The 19375-nt window shown below is 37.6% G+C and overlaps 1 protein-coding gene across 1 annotated transcript in view; it reads right to left on the bottom strand.

Moving 5' to 3' along the window:
- The window catches only part of Plagl1 (PLAG1 like zinc finger 1), a 50479-nt gene extending 38320 nt beyond the window's left edge, over window positions 1-12159 (bottom strand). The window contains exons 1-2 of the mRNA XM_076859673.2: window positions 12079-12159; window positions 11195-11364 (exon numbers count right to left, since the gene is read on the bottom strand). The gene's annotated coding sequence lies outside the window, so the exon portion shown is untranslated. The remainder of the gene's footprint in view (window positions 1-11194; window positions 11365-12078) is intronic.
- Window positions 12160-19375: the final 7216 nt, after the last annotated feature.

Below are 19375 nucleotides of genomic sequence, written 5' to 3'. Positions count from 1 at the left end.
GCACAGTTTGTATATTAACAGTGTGCAATTACAAGAAGGGCCCTCCATTTTCTTTCCAGATACAACTCTTACAATAAAACTGATCTGAAATAAATATGCTAACGCTAAACAAAACTTTTAAATGCCTTTGAAAATTTTTTACAGATTTATTATAATGCAGAGTTTAATTGCACAGCTAAATGATCTAAAGAGATTATTTTTAAGGGCCAAATCTAACAGCCAATCCTCATGAACTCAGTCACTTGTTCCCACAAGTTATTCTAACTTCACATTTGACAATTATTTAATTTATTGTGTTATAATTAAGGACATTCTTTATTTTCCAGGAAGTCTTCTTTCTCACCAGATACAGTTATGGATATTAACAAAATAAGACTTGCAATTATACAGCTTTAAATAATTGAGATGGAAGGGAATACAACTGAGAATTGCTGTCTATCCTTACCTTGTGATCAAATGATAAAAGTACCACCATCTGCTAGTGTCCAGGTTATCCTTACCTTCAAACAGCAAGCTGTACACATGAAACACCTACAGCTCTTTGTCAATCAGACCTTAGTGAAGCAGTTTTTTTTAAAAAAAATATTGTGATCATCATATGTATATGTGTGTTATGTGTATGTGTATGTATGTATGTGTGTGTATGTATATATATATATACATACACACACACACACACATTTTTTTAAATTTTTTAAAACCAAAGACCTAAAAAAGCCTGAAGTAGCACTCCATCAAATCAAAGGACAGTCATCCAAACCCAGTAATGATGTTAAAGCACTCTGACTCAGCCCACCTACGCCTGGATGACACTTTGGTGACTAAGAATCAGCATGTCACTCTTCAGAAAAATGTCACAAATATCAGGTTATCAGCACTAACTCAAAAAAAAATTCACAACAGCAAAAAAGATTTGCTGGGAGACACTAAAGCAAAAATGCAGAAACAGAAAAACAGCAATAAGAGGAGCACAATTTAGAAAATTTGTATAGGTTGAATATCCCTTATTCAAAATGCTTGGGACCAAAAGTGTTTGGGATTTTCTTTTTCTTTTCTTGTTTTTTTTTAATATTTGCATATATAAACATGTAAGGAGATTATCTTGGGAATGAGACCAAGTGTAAACTTTAAATTCATTTATTTCATCTATACCTTGCACATATAACCTGAACACAATTTCATACAATATTTTCAGTGTACCTATGTTTTAATTGCAACCCCTTACATCAGGTCAGGATGGGATTTTCCATGTGTAGTGTCATATTGATGCTCAAAATATTTTAGATTTTGCTGAGCATTTCAAATTTTTGAATTAGAGATGCTCAATATACTAGCTGGGAGGTGGATGGAATATTCTCTTATGGGATGGATGTAATATGGATCTGGGTTGAGATCACACAAGTGTACATATACGTAAAAATTCAAGTTTGCATACTTATGACAGGCAGACCTTATATGCTTTTTCCTCCATGTATTTTATATCTCAATTGAAAAAGTACTTAACAAAGAGAAGCAGACTATTTTTATTTTACCTGTTACTTAGTAAAGGTTTGTAGGCAAAAGCAAAATTTTCTACTTAAACACAAAGAAAAGTATGGTTAAGTTTCTGTTTGACTCTCAAGTAAGCTAAAATTAGAATATTTAAACTATATACATTAATATTGCTAAAAACTTAGAAGGAAAATCTAAAGGAAACCCACTGGTAAGTTCACACAACTACTGTGGTTATCAAAGCAAAACTCTAAGTAGCACATTGGCAATAAAAGCAAAACAATTTTGGTGTGTGTTGTACCATAAACACTTTTATTAAGTAACTTCATTTATTTAACTATTTTTAGCACCAAGGCCATATGTCATAGAGGAATAAGAGCTTTTGAATTAGACAAACCAGTTTTTCCACTTAGTGACTATATGATGTTGGGCAAGTTTCTTAATCTCTTTGATAGTGAGTTTCTTCACAATTTAAACCAGATAATACTACTTACTTTGCAAAATTGTAGCACAATTATAGTAGGTACTTAATGGTGGTAGCTATTGAGCAATAACTCTTTGCATGCAAAGCATATGCTAGGCACTTGAACCCTAATCTCTAAGAACCTGCCCATCTGGAAATGACATTTAGATTAAAAAAAAAAAAAAAAAACTGGCAATGAAAGTTAAAACTTCACAAGGGCTACAGGTTGCAAATTACAGGGTTGTATTCTTACTAGGATCATAGAGTATCTTCCAAACATGAGCCTGGAAATTTTGAGTTGAAAATTAGTTAATGTATTTAAGGTAAAGAAAATGGCAGGAACAAAAATATAGCCACAGAGACAGCAGTGACCCATCAGGGAGGAGCATTTAAGACCATGTGACCACTGGACTAGTTCTGAGGAGGGAAAGACTTCTAATCCAGGACAGCAAGTTGGGAATAAAGTGGGACCACATGGTCTGGCCAAGAAGTGAAGGATTTTTCTCGGAAGAATTGGAATCCACTGAAGGATTCCTTTCAGAGAATGAATCCCAGTTGTCATTATACATGATAGGAAGGAAACTCTTAACAGTGGGAGAAGTGAAAGAAAACAGGAAAGATATTAAAAGTTTAATATTACAAACTTTTTTAAAAAAGTGGACATGAATTTCCCTGAGGGATACAAATAGGCTACCTTCAATATACAATGGCCCATAAATTCTCAAGAGTGAGCAGGGCATGGTGGTACATACCTCTAATCCTAGCTACTTGGGAGGCTGAAGAGGGAGTATTGTGACTTTGAGGCCAGCCTTGGTAACTTAGGGAGAACTTATCTTTAAAAAAAACAAAAACAACAACAACAACAACAACAACAACAAAAACGGGAGATTTTGTTCGGTAATAGAGTATCTCTAGCTTCAATCTCAAGTACTGCAAAAACATAAAAGTTCTCCAGAGTAAAGATGTAACCCAAACCATCAAAACAACAACAAACAGAAAGTACTTAATATGTTTGTTAGTGAGTGAATCTTTCTGAACATTCTAAATACTGAAACCTCTACACACAATTAATGAACATGATATATTAATAATACAATGCAAAATATTTAAAAAAGGTAAAATCACTTTTCCTTTCTCTTGAGTGGCCACTTTCCACATGACATGCCAAGTGCTGAATTTGCTCATGCAAAAGCTATCTCTATCTCTAGCTTATCAAACGACTCAGATACAAATCGCTCCACAAGGTTGGGAATGTTGCCACCCCAGTTGCTAAGCTCTTGTGTAATGTTGCTTTAGGAATCTGTCATTTGTTATGTTCTTTGCTGTAGCAAAAGAACAGTTGCTTTATGATTCATGGATATTACATGAAAAAATTAAAGTAGTAAGTTAATCATATAAATGTGTGTAAGATTTCTTAAGAATGTAAGATGACTTCATTATTAAAATAATCAAAATGCTAGGAAATCAAGAAAAAAAATGAGTGTTCCCTGGAAGCCAGGTACCTTTCTTAGCCCTTTCTTTATATTAACTCATTTAACCCTTTCAACCTCATATGGTAGACATTTGTTACCTATATTTTACATATGAGAAAATAGATATAGAGAAGCTAAGTAATTGCCTAATGCAAAAAAAAAAAAAAAAGAGAGAGAGAGAGAGAATATGTCAAAATGATGAAGGAACCAATCTGAAAAAGTCTCAACACCAAAGTTGGAACAATTTAAGCAAGATAATGATATTATTATATTATGACTCAAATTCTAAAATGTATACCATAATACATACTGATATACATAAATGGTTGAATAAATAAATGTGGGAAAAGTAGAAATCCTTCTTCAAGAAGAATTCCAACTAATAAATGCACAAAGAATGAAGAAAATGGAAAACACCATTAGCATATCATAATCCTTACTGCAGGTGAAATCCATCACTCTAAAATTAGTGGGCAAAACTTTGAGAAACAGGATATTTGTACAGCCTCAAAGTATTTTCATCAAAATATAAATTACTAAGCTAGGCATGGTGGTGCATACCTGAAAACCCAACTACTTGGCAGGTTGAGGCAGGAGAACTTGCAAATTTAAGGAATTTGTGGCAAGACCCAGTCTCAAATAAAATCTTAAAGAGGGGGAGTTCTGAGAACAGTAATGGAGCACTTGCCTAGCATGTACCCTAGGTTTGATCCCCAATGCCACAAAAGAAAAAAAATTACTATGGTGATTTTAAAACATATCCACAAATTATTTGATTATCTCTTCCTTTGTCTATGGACCTCAACAAATAGAATATGTCACATGCCAACATGAAACCTGGAAGACACCACCTGAACTTTGTAATCAGGATAACATCACTAGTTGCTATGAATACTATTTACGCCTAAGTAAGAGAAGGGTACAACAACTGATTTTCTACTCCTCCTCCCCACCAATCCATAACCATTGTCTAAATGTGAGAAAACACCAGAAAAACCCAAACTAAGGGATATTCTATAGCATTCAAAACCAGTAATAGTCAAAAGTAGCCAGGTCATGAAAGACTGAGTAAATTATCAGATTAAACCAGGGAGATATGACAACTCAATGTAATGTGATATGTAAGATGAATACTAGAATAGGAAAAAGGCATTTATGGAAAACCCAAATAAAGTCTTTAATTTAAAGTATTGTGCGAATGTTAAATATCTTAATTTTGGTAAATGTATGATAGCTATATAAAATGGTAACAGAGGACTCTGGGTAAAGAGTATAAAGGAATACTCTGGACTATCTTTGTAAGTTTTTGTAAATTGAAATTTCCTCCAATAAAACACTTCTAAAAATTAAATATACATTAACAAAAACAAAGCAGTTTCCTCAATATTTCAAAGGACATCCACAAAAAAACATAAACATCCTTAATAGTGAAATGCTGAGATACTCCTCATTTAAGATTAAAGAAAACACAGGATATTCATTTTAAAACTTATGTTAAAAATTATTCTGAGGCCAAGCATAGTGTTGCACACCTGTAATTGAAACTACTCAGGAGGTTGAGGCAAAAGGATCAAAAGTTCCAGGCTTGCCTGGGAAATTTAGCAAGAACTGTCTCTAATAAAATAATAACAACAACAACAGGCTGGAGATGTAACTGGGGATGTGGTAGAGAGTTCCTAAGTTCAATCCCCAATACTGCAAAGGAAAATAAACATATTGTTCAGGAGGTCCCAGCCAATGGAATAAAGCAAGAAAAAGAAAATAGATATGGAAAATGGAAAGGTAAATTTAAACCTTTTAAAATTTGTCTTTTTTTTTTTTTTTTTGCAAATATGTGATTGTGCATTAAAGAAATCTCCTCTCAAATCCACATGCTACCTGGACTATGAGTGAATTTAGCAAGGTCACAAAATACAAGATCAATACACAAAATTAATTATTTCTGTACATAAGAAGATAGTTGGAAAATAAAACTGGAAAACAAAAATCAAAACACAGGTCTGGGCAAAGTGGCACACACCTGTAATCCCAGCTGCTTGGGAAGGTGAGAGAGGAGAATTGTGAATTCAAAGCTAGCCTCAGCCATGGTTAGGTGCTAAGCAACTCAGTGAGACCCTGCCTCTAAATCAAATACAAAATAGGGCTGGGGGTGTGGCTTAGTGGTCAAGTACCCCTGAGTTCAATACTTGGTACCAAAAGAAAAAGCACAAAGAAAATCCAAACACAATAGCATCAAAAAATATCAAATGCCTTGCAACAAATCTAACAATATATAAGTCCCCTATACTGAAAAACACAAAAAGTACGCTGAGAGTCACTGAAGAACTTATCCAATGGAAGGATATACCATGTACATAAATAGCAGGAATCAATAACATTAAAATGTTCATTTCCCAAAAACTGTTCTGTAAAAGCAGTGCAATCATAATTAAAATCTGGCACACATTTTTTCTAAATAGACATTGATAATTTCTTGCTAAAATTTCTATGGAAATGTAAAATATTTAAATAGCCAAAATAATTGTTAAAAAAAATTCTAGAGAAGTTATATTACCAAGTCAAGACTTACTATAGAATCTAACCCAGAGGTAGAGTACTTGTCTAGCATGTGCATGGCCCTGGGTTCAAACTCCAGCAAGAAAGGAAAAACCAAACTTACTATAAACTACGTTAATAAAGTTTGGTAGTAATGCAAGAATTGATAAACAGTCCAAGTGGAACAGATCCAGAAAAAGACACAACTATACAATCCTTCATTTTTCAAGAGGCCTCACTGCAATTCAATGTAAATTTTTTTCAATAAATGTGCAAAGCAGTTGTTTGTCCACATGGAAAATTTTTTGGTTTTTTTTATAAGAATTTAACGTTTATTTATTTATTTTTATGTGATGCTAGGCAAGCACTCTACCACTGAGCGAAAACCCCAGCCCCTGGAAAATAAATTTTGACCTCACCTTATACACATAAAAATCAACTGTCAATCATCATAGACTATAGTGTCTGGAAGAAAGGAAAGTGTAGGCACAAGTTTTTAGGATTTTTGAGACCCTGGTGGGAGGATGATGAGGGTGGGAGAAAATTGTGTGAGCAGGATATGGAAAACAAAACAAAACAAAATCTAATCCTTTACTCACCCCTAAAACATCCCTGATAACTAGATTTCACAGAAATAATTCTGCTCATCAAAAGACACTGGGCAATAGTGGTGCACACCTGTAATCCCAGTGGCTCAGGAGGCTGAGACAGGAGGATCATGAGTTCAAAGCCAGCCTCAGCAAAAAGTGAGGCGCTAAGCAACTCAGTAAGACCCTATCTCTAAATAAAATACAAAATAGGGCTGGGGCTATAGCTCAGTGATCAAGTGCCCCTGAATTCAATCCTCAGTATTGCCCGCAAAAAAATAAAATATAAAAAGGGCTGGGGATGTGGCTCAGTGGTTAAGTGCCCCTGGGTTCAATGCCTAGTACAAAAATAAATAAATAAATAACTTAAACAGAGGGATTGGGGTTGTGGCTCAGTGGTAAAGCACTTGCCTAGCAAGTATGAGGCACTGGGTTCGATCCTCAGCACCTCATAAAGATAAATAAATAAAGGTACTGGGTCCATCTATGACCAAAAATATTTTTTAAAAAAACTTTAAAAGACACCATTAAGAGATTAAACAAGCTGGGGAGTGAAACTCAGTGGTAGAATGCTTGCCAAACATGGGAGAGTCCCCAAATCTGCAAAAGGTGGGGCGGGAGCCAGGTGCAATAGCAAACACCTGTAATTCCAGAGGCTAGGGAGGCTAAGGCAGGAAGATCACAAGTTCAAAGCCAACCTCAGCAACTTATTGAGGCCCTGAGCAACTTAGTGAGATTCCATCTCAAAATTTAAAAATAAATAAATAAAAAGGACTAGGGGTGTGGCTCAGTGGTTAAGAGCCCAGGTTCAATCCCTAGTGCCAAAAAAAAAAAAAAAAAAAAAAGGTGGGGCAGTGTGTGGGGGTAGAGGGAGGGAGGGAGGAAGAGAGAGAGAGGGAAGAGGAGAGAGAGACTGACTAAATAGGTAAACTTCAGGGTAGAAAACACATTGCAAACATGTAGTTGGCAAAGGATTCCTATCCAGAATATGCTAGGAACTAAAACTCATTAACAAAAAAACTACCCCAGTTTAAAAATTGGCAACATATTTGAACAAGTATGTCACAAAAAAACCTGAATGACCAATAAAGTTAAAAATTTTCAACATTATTAATGTTCATGGAAATACAACCAACCTACCTTAAAGACCATAAATTCAGTTCCTTGATGTATACAGGTTAAGTGTATCTATCCCTTACTCAAAGTGCTTGGTACATGAAGTGTTAGGGTTTTTTTTTATTTTGAAATATTTGCATATACATAATGAGATATATTGAGGATGGGACTCAACTCTAAATGTGAAATTCATTTATGTTTCATATGTACTTTATTTACACAGCTTGAAGATTATTTATACAATATTTTTAGTACGCCTCCATTTTGGCCAGGACCCATCACATGAGGTCAGATCAGGAATTTTCCACTTGTGGCATCATAAAAGTTTGCTCAAAAAGTTTGGCATTTGGATATTTCAGAAAGATTTTGGGTTCTCAGATTAGGGATACTCAACCTATACCCAATATATGTTCACCAATAGAAATTTTAATTTGTAGCAATTAATAATGACCCAACATTGAAAAAACTCAAATGCTCACTAATAAGAGTATGGATAAATTGTTAGTTTAGCCATATAATGTGCTCCTATAGAAGATGCTAACAAACTTTTTCTGTAAATGGCCAGATAGGAAATAAAAATAATGATTGAATTCTGCTGAACAGGCATGGCTATGTTTCTGTGAAGTTTTATATATGAAAATATGAAGAGGGCTGGCACTGGCTCACAGGTTGTTTTACCAACCCTTGATATAAGGGGGGTGAGGGGGAAGCAAACAAAATGGCTTCTATGTGTAACATGAATGGGTCTCAAAAGTACACTATGAATAAAAGAATAAAATATATGATTCCAATTATATGAAATTTAAGAACATGTGAAAATTATTCACAGCAATTGAAATCAGGACAGCAGTTGATTTCGGGAGGAAAATGTTTGACTCTATCAATGGAAAGGCGCACAGGGAACTTTTGCAGGAATAAAAATGTTTAATGTCTTTATCTGGGTGGTGATCGCATGGGTGTATGTAAATTTAATTAAGCCACACACTTTATTTTTATATTTTATTGTACACATAGTTCAACCTGGAAAGAAATGCAAATTAGTCAAATATTGGAACATGGGTTGAAGAGTATTCATTAGAATTAAAATTTTATTTGTATTTACACATGTACTAGATTAAAAACATAAATGTTAAATCTGAGAAAGTCTAATGCAAGTCAAATCATAATTTCTATTCTTTCTTTTTAAGAACTAAGAATAATATTTTATAGAATTGATGAAAGGCAAACATTAAAAATAGATACAAGTGACATACATATGTATGCATATTTATACATATATATGTATGTACACAAATACATACCTTGTCCCAAAAGGTCTTGAGTATGCATTCTTCTGGATCATATAAGGAGTAATTGATACCATAAAACAACTTTTCTCAAATTTCAAACAATTAATAGCATAGACAAATTTCCTGACTATGATGCAAATTAGAAATCAGTAACCAAAGAATAGCTCAGAAACTATCCACACTGGAACTAGAGAATACTTTTTAAAATCTCAAAGAGAAAAAAGGCACAATGGAAAATATTTTTAATTCTTAAAACTGAATAATTTACTATATATGAAGCAGCAATAAGTGAAAATCTGTCATATTTTCAGAAAACCCGTAAGTAGAGCCCAGAAATAAGACAAAACGTGTCTGGGTATTGTACATGACAGAGTGGTGCTGCAAATTACTGGCACTGGGACAATTACCTTTCCATATGTGAAAAAGACAATCAATCTTGAATTCACAAGATGATCAAAATATATACATCTATACACACATGTACATGCACGCCTCACATAAAGAGCTAGGTGAACAAAATACAAACTTTAACATCTTTAGAAAGAATTGGAAGAATATATTTAACAGCAGAGAAGTTTTAAGATATAAAAGGCATAAGGAAAAAATTAATGCCTGCAGTTTATTGTCTGCAAGTTTATACAAACAGAACAGGGTCTGCATCTAGAATCATGTTTTCCAATAGAAATTTCTGCAGTGTTGTAAATATTATTGTCTAGGATATAATACAGTATAATATAACAATAAAATATAAAAGTCATCTGTCACTGTTGAGAAACACAAATGTGGAATTGAGCGGCTGAGGAATAGAAATTGGTAAAGTAATATGAGGCTACGTAAGCACTTTTAAATCCTGAGTGACGCACTATAAAGTATGTTCTTATATTTTTTTCAGCATTTAATTTTTCCATAACAGAATCTGATTTTAGCTTGAATTCCTAAATAAAAATATAATCCCAATTTTGTAAAAAATATGTAAAAGTGGCTTTTTAAAAGGAGAGCATACCAAGTGATTTTGACTGTCTTCTAAGTGCTTTTTAAAATATAATAAGCTACTTTAGGTATAAAAACAACTTAATGAATACAGATATGGCCACCAGAGAAATTATGAAATAAAACATTACCAATATGAAGTTCCCTAGGTACTTCTACCTGATCAAGACTTTACATAAGATGGAAAACATGATTAACAGATTTAGAGACCTGGATTCAGTCTTCTTCATTTTGTAACATGTATAGTTTAATATATTTGGTGGAAGTTTAACATATAAACCTCTATATCACTTAACAAGGAGTTATAAAGTAAACACTGGTATAATCATCGCCCAGGTCACGGCCAAGGAGGTAAGGCATTTACAGCATGACCGAGCCTGTGGTATGTTCCTACACACACACACACACACACACACACATGCACTAACGCACGCACGCGAGCGCCCTCTCCAGGAGCTGACCACTAGCCTTTTATGCTATTAATGGTATTCATTTACATTACCACTTCTAATGTCTACGTGCACATCCCTAAACAATAGGCTTGCTTTGCCACGATCTGAATTTTACATAAATGATATCATACAGTATTCTTTGTTAACTTTTTTTTTTTTTGGCTCAACACTGAAACGTGCCTGTGTTGAAGCAAAACTGTTTCATTCGCAGCTGTACCGCGTTGTTTTATGGCCAGCGCGTAATTCACATTTCTCCTTCAGATGGACAAGAAGGCTGCTTCCATCTTTTGGCACTATAGTAAACCTTCTTGTACACATCCTCTTGTGTTATATATATGAAAATTTATCTCGGGCAGTGGCTTTCCAACTTTTTTGACCATGACTCATACTAAGAAATGACGTTTTACATCAGTACACACATCTGTGTGTGTATAAAACTGGCGGGGGGGGGGCGGGGGAATCATAAAGCAAATTCTTTATGACATGAGACATTCTGACATTTTCTATTATCTGGTAGGTCGTGTTTAACAAATTCAAGTTCATTATCCACTTAAATAATTCCACGACCCTCAAACATGGGCTTCAGATTCTCAAAACATTGTTTTAAAGGATGAATACCCAGGCGCGGGACTGCTGGGTCGGGCGACGCTGACATCAATGTTTTCAACTTTTTCTGATCTTTAACTTTAAATAAACGTTCTTATCTCAGAGCATTTGAATTTACTATTTCAGAGCAAAAGCCACGAAATATCATAACATTTTATCTTTTCATTCGTCATAAACAGTATCAGTCACTTACCATGTGCTGAGCCAGCGACCACTGGGCTCCCAGCAAGACAGATGGGTTAATACGCGGAGGCAGGGGGCGCAGAGGGGAGAACTTCAGGGACCCGGACCTCAGGGAGACCCAGGAAGATCACAGGAGGGGCCTCCGATCCTGCCTGGGCAGGAGAGGTTACAGGAGGTTTCCTGGAAAAAGGAGGACCTAAGTTGGGATTTCTAATTTTTATTGGTTTCTTAAAACATACAAGTAACACATTTGCTGGAAAAAATATCCTCCGAAATTCCATAAGTTTAGTTCTGTATAAAGTACAAATCTCCACTACGGTCCTTAAAGTTGGACGCAGAGACTGAATAACCTTAGTTGCATTACTAATTATCCCAATCCAGGAAATTTTCAGGAGTCCACGTTTTAAAAAATAGTTTCGTGAGCACCACTGATAAAGAGTCCATAACATAAACGCATCCAAAATAATATTCCCCATCAAGGGTGAAAATGCACACATCTACGGTTTGACCACACGATGACTTTTTAACAGACTTCACCCCATCTCTCTTGGCCTTTTTGCGAGCCCCGCATGCCAGGTCTTAAACATCGAGTCTATTTGCCGCAGACCAAATACCTGCGAACGTGTCAGTAATGGGCATTAAAATGGACCAGGCGACAGCATTTTTGCCCCTGCCGCCCCAGCGCACCGGGTGACAATCTGTCGGAGTTTCGCACTTCGCCCGAGGAGCCCGGGACCCCGGGACCCCGTCATGTCCGCGGCACGTAGCCACGGCACACCCTCCCCAGCGCGGCAGCAGCGAAGCCGAGCGCTGCCCGCAGCGCGGCAATGCCGCCGCCAGCCGCCCACCACCCAGGCCCGCGCCACCCCGCGGCTGCGAGCACCCGGCACCTACCCTGTGGGGCGCGAAGCCCCCCGGAACTCAGGCGAGGCTGCTCGAACGCGCCGCCTCCGCGGCCATGACTGCGATCGGGGAAGCGCCCCGCGCGCCACGGGCCGCGCTCCACTGTGCAGGGAGCGCGGCTGCTGCGTCCGACCGCTTGCTCGCCCGCCAGGAGAGTGAGGCCGGAGTACGCCCCAGACGCGTCTAAATCAAGGCTTGGGGCGTTCCCAACGGGCTGAATGACAAATGGCAGATGCCGTGGGCTTTGCCGCCCGCGGCAGCCAAGAGGATGGCTTAGCTGAGGAGGCCGTGCACAGGCGGAGCCCGGGAGCCGGAACAGCGCGTCCGCTAGGAGGGCGCTGGGGCCCCTGGCGGGGGCGTCACGTGGCAGGAGGAGGCCCCGCTAGAGAGCCGGGGGGTCGGCTGCCGGGGGCGGAGGAAGAGGACAGGCGCCCAGACGCCTGGCCGATTGAGTCATCGGTGTGGGCAAAGCCAAGGTCGCCCAGGTGCAGAGCTGGCGCAGGTAGACCCGACTCAGCCCGAAGCCCCCCTAACACAGACTGTTCGCTTAAGTCACCACCAGACTGAGTCGCCCTGAGCCAAATCATATACGAAAAATACCAGAGATGCTAGAAGCATGTTGAGATAGGCTGAAGCAACTTATCTCCTATGCGTGCAGCGTTGAAGTTTGGGCAGCCTCGATTTCACCGCTGCTGGCGAGCCACACACTGTCCTAGGCACCCCATAGGTAAAGACATTGAATCCTCAAGCCAACCCTCAGAGAACCACTGCTATTCCTTCGGACAGTTGAGGAAACGAAGACCCTGAAAGACTAGACAGAAGTAACATTGTAATTGTGGACTCACAGCGTGTGTACTTCAAGTAATTTAAAATGTTTTAAATGTACTCGGGTTTAAGAGAAAGCTACAGCGACGCTCGAGCAATCGCTTTTTTTTCCTTGCAATTCGTACATTCCTAAAAGAGGCCCATGCACATTCAGTAAAGACTAAAGTACAAGGAAGAGTTTCTATGTGTTTCGTTTCAGACCGTCTCATAGCTGTAAGAGACGAGATTGATTAGCAGCTTAAACGTCCACCTACCGTCACCCCCAGCCTCTCAATTTCTATTGCTTGTATTACTTTAGATTTATTAGCAATTAGAGCATTTACAAAGGTTCTGCAGCTTTATTCTCCTAGGCATTCGGTCTTAAATCCACATTTAAATAAATTTGAGATTCACCATAACTTACTCATTCCTGAATTCTTTATTTTTATCTAGTATCTGATGGACTACCTTCTTTTCCAAGCCATTTTCTTGATGAGGGCTTATAGGTTACCTTAATATCCCAGAGAACATGTTTTTTCTCTATGAGTAAGTAAAAACTGAGCTAGGTAAATACTTTGAATACGCGGCTTCTTTCAAAACCTAATATAACAAGAAGGCAATTGCTTCACTGATTTTTAACATGAATGATTTCTGCGGATAAATCAGAATCCTATGTAACCTTTACCCTGATGGCGACGAAGAATTCATCATTTTAAATACTGTTTGTATCCTTACCTGGGCTATGACTCAGTGCTATTTACTCTATAACAGTTTTCCCCCAGCATATAGTATGATCTTTCAATTTTTAGATTCCATTCACAGTACATAGCTCAATCGGCTTCAGTTTTAGGGATGAGTGTTGTTTCTGTCTACTTTTTTTTCTGTAAACTGAAGGATTTCAGACAAGGAGTAGGAGGAAGGGGGTGTGTGGAATTCAGCCTAGACTAGTGCGAGCCTTCAGGGGAATTCAGCCATTGCTGCTTTAAGTCCTGGGTGTCCTCCTCAGCCCCTGCATGCTGGGAGCAGCCCTTGCTGTTTCATGTGCTCAGTGTAGCAGGGAGCTCCAGAACATGGCACCCTCTTCTCTCTCTGGCAAGCCCCAACAGTGGTGTGGGCATTTTATGGGGATCCCACTCACTCCTTTCCCAAGTGGAGGGTGTTTGTGAGAATTCTCAGGATTGGTCTGATCATCTTTTTCCTCGACATGTCTTACAGGGGTGGGAGGAGGACTTGGGTGGGGACCGGCACAGCGGAGCCATACTTCATCAGCACCCTTGCTTTGCCATCACCTCTCAAATTTTAGGTTAAGTTTATATATGTATTTTTTCCCTTTGGTTTGTACAGGTGAGGGTTTGCTTTTTGATTTGTTTTTGTTTTTCTGCTTTCTTCCGAATGGTTTAGAGATTTTTTTAAATGCTTCCTTATGCTGCATATATCCAGAAGTCTGTCCCTTCCTCCCTTCCTCCCCCTCCCATAGATAATATACTATATGAAAATCCCTTTCATCTCTTTTGCCACAATTCTCTTTGAACACAAGTTGTTGCCTTGTAGCTGACACGTTCCTTACCCCTAAGCCTCTCCTCGGGGACACAGGCTTCAACATTACAATGTATTCCAACAAGATCCAAAAATCAGGCAGCAAACTCAAATGTCTATTAAGTCTAAATCAATGAGGAATAACAGGACTACGGTACAGTGATAGAGCAACCTTGCTTAAGGGGCAGGTGGTGTACAGCTCACACCAATGGCTGCCCTGTGGGAGATCACAGCACAGTCAACAAATCTATATAATTGTCAAGAGAAGTATGAGATCTAATATGAAATCTCCTAATTTTGGAAACACTACAGTGAAATGAAGTATCTATCAAGGTCAAAGTGAACCTAAGGGCTCCCAGTGTGTCTCTATTGTAGAGAGAATCCCTGAGGAAAAAAATTCTATCATCATTCTTTTTTCCCTTCTAAGTATTTTGAGGTACAGGTCCTCTGTACCCTCAACTCAATGACTTCTTAAAATTTTGTTATCAAATAAAGAACAAGATGATTGATGCAAACAAAATTTGATACAGTGTGTCAGGACCCAATACATTCAGGAACAGTTTTCACCAGGAGGAACAACTATGATGAGGCTAAAATTTAAACACATTAACAAAACAATGGGTATTTGATAAACAAAAATCAAGGAATAGAATGGAACTTCTTATGCCTGCTAATGGGTTTGTTTGCTTTCTATAGCTGATAAAATAGATTACCACAAATTGGTGGCTTCAAACAAGAAGATTTTCTCAGCTCCAGAGGACTGAAGTCTGAAATCAAGGTTTCAGCAAAGGCCACGAGTGCCCTCTAGTGGCCACAGAGGAGAATCTTTCCACCATTCTTTCAGCTTTAGGTGGCTGTTGGCATTCCTTGACTTCTGTGGCTTATTGTACCACAATGTTCCAATCTTTGCCTCTGTGTTCATATCATCTACTCCTCTACGTGTCTATCTTGTGAGGACACCTGTCATTGTATATAGGATCCACCTAAACAACATGGTGATCTCATTGCACAATCCTCAGCCTAATTGCACCTGCAAAGACCTATTCATTTATCTCTTCAAATAAAGTTAACAGTCACAGATTCCAGAGGTTAGGACATAAGACTTATCTTTTGTGGGGTCATTTTTAAATCCTCTTCAACAGATAAAATCCATGTCAGCTTTGTTGCAGAAATTGAAAAGCTAATTCTAAAATTTGTATGGAAATGAAAAGTACCTAGAAAAGAAAAAATAATTTTAAAAGTTGGAAGGCTCATGCCACCTGATTTTAAGGTCTACTCTAAAGCTAGAATAATTAGGACAGTCTGGTGCTTCCCTAAGTAAACACAGAATAGTATACTGAGTCCAAAAGTACACCCACAAGTTATTCTTGACAGAGGTGCAAATAATTCAACTAGGAACATGAATAATTACTTAGAAACTGGTTGTCTGTATGGAGAAAAAAACTTCTACCTGCATTTCACACTACACCCAAAAATGAAGTCAAATTAGAACACAGACCTAACTAAAAAAATTAATAAACAAACAGAAAATAGGAAACATCTCGAACTTGCCCTATTCAATACACTAGCCATGTATAACTATGGAATACTTGAACTGTGGTTAGTCCAAACTGAAAGATGCTATAGGTAAAAAAAATATATAGTCTGGCTTTCAAAAACTCAGGATAAAAATAAGAATGTAAACTATCTCATTTTTATATTGATTACATGTGAAATAATATTTTCGTCATCGGTTTAAATGAAATATATGGCTTCAAATTAACTGGAGCTACATTTACTTTTTTAATGTGGCTGATATAAAATTTTAAATTACATATACAACTCACATGATATTTCTGTTTGACAACGTTGTTCTGGAAGGAAAACTAGGGATAGACAAAGATTGATTGGCAGGATACACAAAGCAATGATCATAAAATAAGTTGGTAACTGGATTTACTAAATATGAAACCCTCTATTCTTCAGGGAAAACCATTAAGGAAATTAAAATTCAAGCCACATACTGGGATAAAATATTCCATGTATATGTAGATCTGACATAGGACTTTTATCAGAACATTTGAAGAACTCAAAATAATTATGATAAACAGTGCAATTTTAAAATGGGCAGAACGCTTGAAAAAGATTTTACAAAAAAAATAGATAGATGTCCAATGAGCACATGATTAAGATTTAACATCGCTTTCCTAATGACTAATGAAAATTAAAAAGACAATGAAATACCACTGCGTACCCACTGGTATAGCTATAATTAAAAAGACAATACCAAAGGTTGGAAAAATTGGAAATCTCACACATTCATGAAGGGAAAATAAATTGATAGTTTGAAAGTTTTTTTTATAAGCATATAAATAACCCAGCAATTTCACTCTTAGTATTTATCCAAGAGAAATAACATGTCTATGCAAAGACACAAAAACATTCGTATTAGTCACAAACCAGAAACAACCCAAACATCAGTAATAATGTGAGCAAATTACTGATAGTGTCGACAACATAAATCCAAAATGCGTTGTGCAGAGTCAAAGAAACCATCCATAAAAGCTGACATACTATTTGATCAAACTTGCATAAAATTTTAGGAGGACAGATCTCATCTAAGCAACAAAAAGCAAGTCAGTGGTTTCCTAAGGTGGATGCAGAGAATCATGATGGAACTTTGTGGAGTGATGGAAATGTTCCATATTTTGATCGGTGAGAAGATTACATAGGTCTATATATTTGTCATACAGTCATACATGAAGTAAAATGTCTATATTTTAAGTGTAAATTAAACCTCAACAAAGTTCATTAACATTTTTCTATTCTTTATTTGAATAGGATTGGTAAAAGAAATTTGAGAGACTGTTTTTTAAATCTTCCTCCACAACAGTTTGGATTAGAATTGACCTTCCACCTTTTTTCTTGCAAACTTTTCCATCAGCACCCCCCAGTATATTACCAATTCAATTTCCCACCCGTAGGGGTTTACATGGCACAGATGAAACTCAAACCAAGTCATTCCCGGGACTCCTAATCCCGTGTTCTTTAACAACAGCAAGCGGCCATGGAGCGATCACATTACGGTTTACATTCTACTAATCAGATTTTAAACCAGAGCTTTAAAAAATCTTTCAGTGCATTCAACTCAACAAATATTTTAAAAAGTGCCTAGATTTCATTTCCTCTAACCAAAATATAAGTTAACATTTTAATATCTAGAAATGCGTGTAGTCCTTTGGAGGTTCATGTCTTCTGGCCAAACCACCTCTCACTGACCTTGAACTAGCCTCCCTCAATTTCCCTGTGTGTATGTGTGTGTGTGTGTGTGTGTGTGTGTGTGTGTGTGTATGTTGGGTATTTAACCCAGGGGCTCGCACATGGCAGCCAAGCACTCTATCACTGAGCTATATTCCCAGGCCTTTATGTTGAAACAGGGTCTAAGTTCCCCCAGATTAGCCTGGAGCAACTGCCTCAGCCTCCCAAGTAGGTGGGGTGACAGGCATGTGCCCCTGTGCCCAGCTTCTCTTCTGAAACTCTGATGTTGGCTCACAGGATTCCTGGCTCCTTCCCTAATCTGCCGCTATTTGCAATGAGTTCCCCATCCAGGTATCATTCTTCAAGTAGGCCTCCCATAAGAATATTTAATTTTTTTTTTGATAAGCAAGACTTAAGTCCATTTCTATCTTCAGCTGACTGACATTTGGTCAGCATAGTGGGAGTGAAAGGAGATGCTTGGTATATGTAACTCCTCTGTTGAGACTCCTTACTTTTTCTGGTAAAGAATTTCTATCTGGGCTGGGGATGTGGCCCAAGTGGTAATGCACTCCCCTGGCATGTGCAGGGCGCTGGGTTCGATCCTCACCACCACATAAAAATAAAAGATGTTGTGTCCACCGAAGACTAAAATATTAAAAAGTTCTCTCTCTCTCTCTCTCTCTCTCTCTCTCTCTCAAAAAAAAAAAAAAAAAAAAAAAAGAATTTCTATCTTACATGCATGTTGGACAGTATAATAAGAAAATGATAATTACCTCATCATATGTTACGGATCACAAGAAGGCACATAGTCCAGGGTAGCTGGGGCACCCATGGAGAAAGTGAAGGGAGCCATTGATTTGAATACCTGTGTGTTTTCTAATTTTATAATAAAATGTATTGTTGGGACTCTAGTTACACAAGATGGAGATACGAATTCTAAACTAATTCATATCTAGCTTGAAACTTAAATAGCACATTAAAAATAAGGGGGAAAATATCCTACTTTACCTTTTATTAATAAGCAACCAGAATCAGTGAGAAGTAATTTAAAATAGAATCAATGGCATCAATTTTCTTTCCTGTTTCATGTGGCATGAAAAAAAAAAGCAAGTTGACAATGATTGACCAAAGGGTGGCCTTTAGAGCAAAGAAGTGAAAGTCGTTTTCAGATGCCAGATATTGATATTTATTCTATTTTCCCATCTACTATAATTAAAATTTCATCATAAAATTCATCAGCAACAGTAAGAAGGCGCCACAAGGAAAGGAAAAAGTGGTAAGTGCTTTTCATAACATAGAAGTATTAGCTGCTCTTTTTTTGTGGGCTGAGAATCAAACCCAGGACCTGTGTATTCTAGACTAATGCACCACCGAGCTACACCCACAGCCCAACAGTTGCTTATTTTAAAGTATAAGGCAAGTTAACCAGACACCTGTGCTATCTCTTCCTCCCAAATCTCTGCTGAGACAAAGACATTAGAAGAGACACAAGGATAGCAGTTGAAAGCTCCACGGATTTTTGAAAGAATTTTGAAACACAACTGGAGGACTGATAGGTGACTTAAGAAAGACCTCAACACTTCTGAGTACCGGGGAATAAGAATTCCAGGTAGGGACTGCCAAGAGAGCATCCATTGTAAGTCTGTTTTGTAGAGCGTTTGGGTGACCAGGTCTCCTCTGGTACCTTGGGTAGTCAGGGAACCACACCTCC

Source organism: Callospermophilus lateralis, chromosome 6 (genome assembly GCF_048772815.1).
Source record: "Callospermophilus lateralis isolate mCalLat2 chromosome 6, mCalLat2.hap1, whole genome shotgun sequence".
In the NCBI taxonomy this organism is placed as follows: domain Eukaryota; kingdom Metazoa; phylum Chordata; class Mammalia; order Rodentia; family Sciuridae; genus Callospermophilus; species Callospermophilus lateralis.
This window is presented reverse-complemented; position numbering and strand designations above follow the sequence as displayed.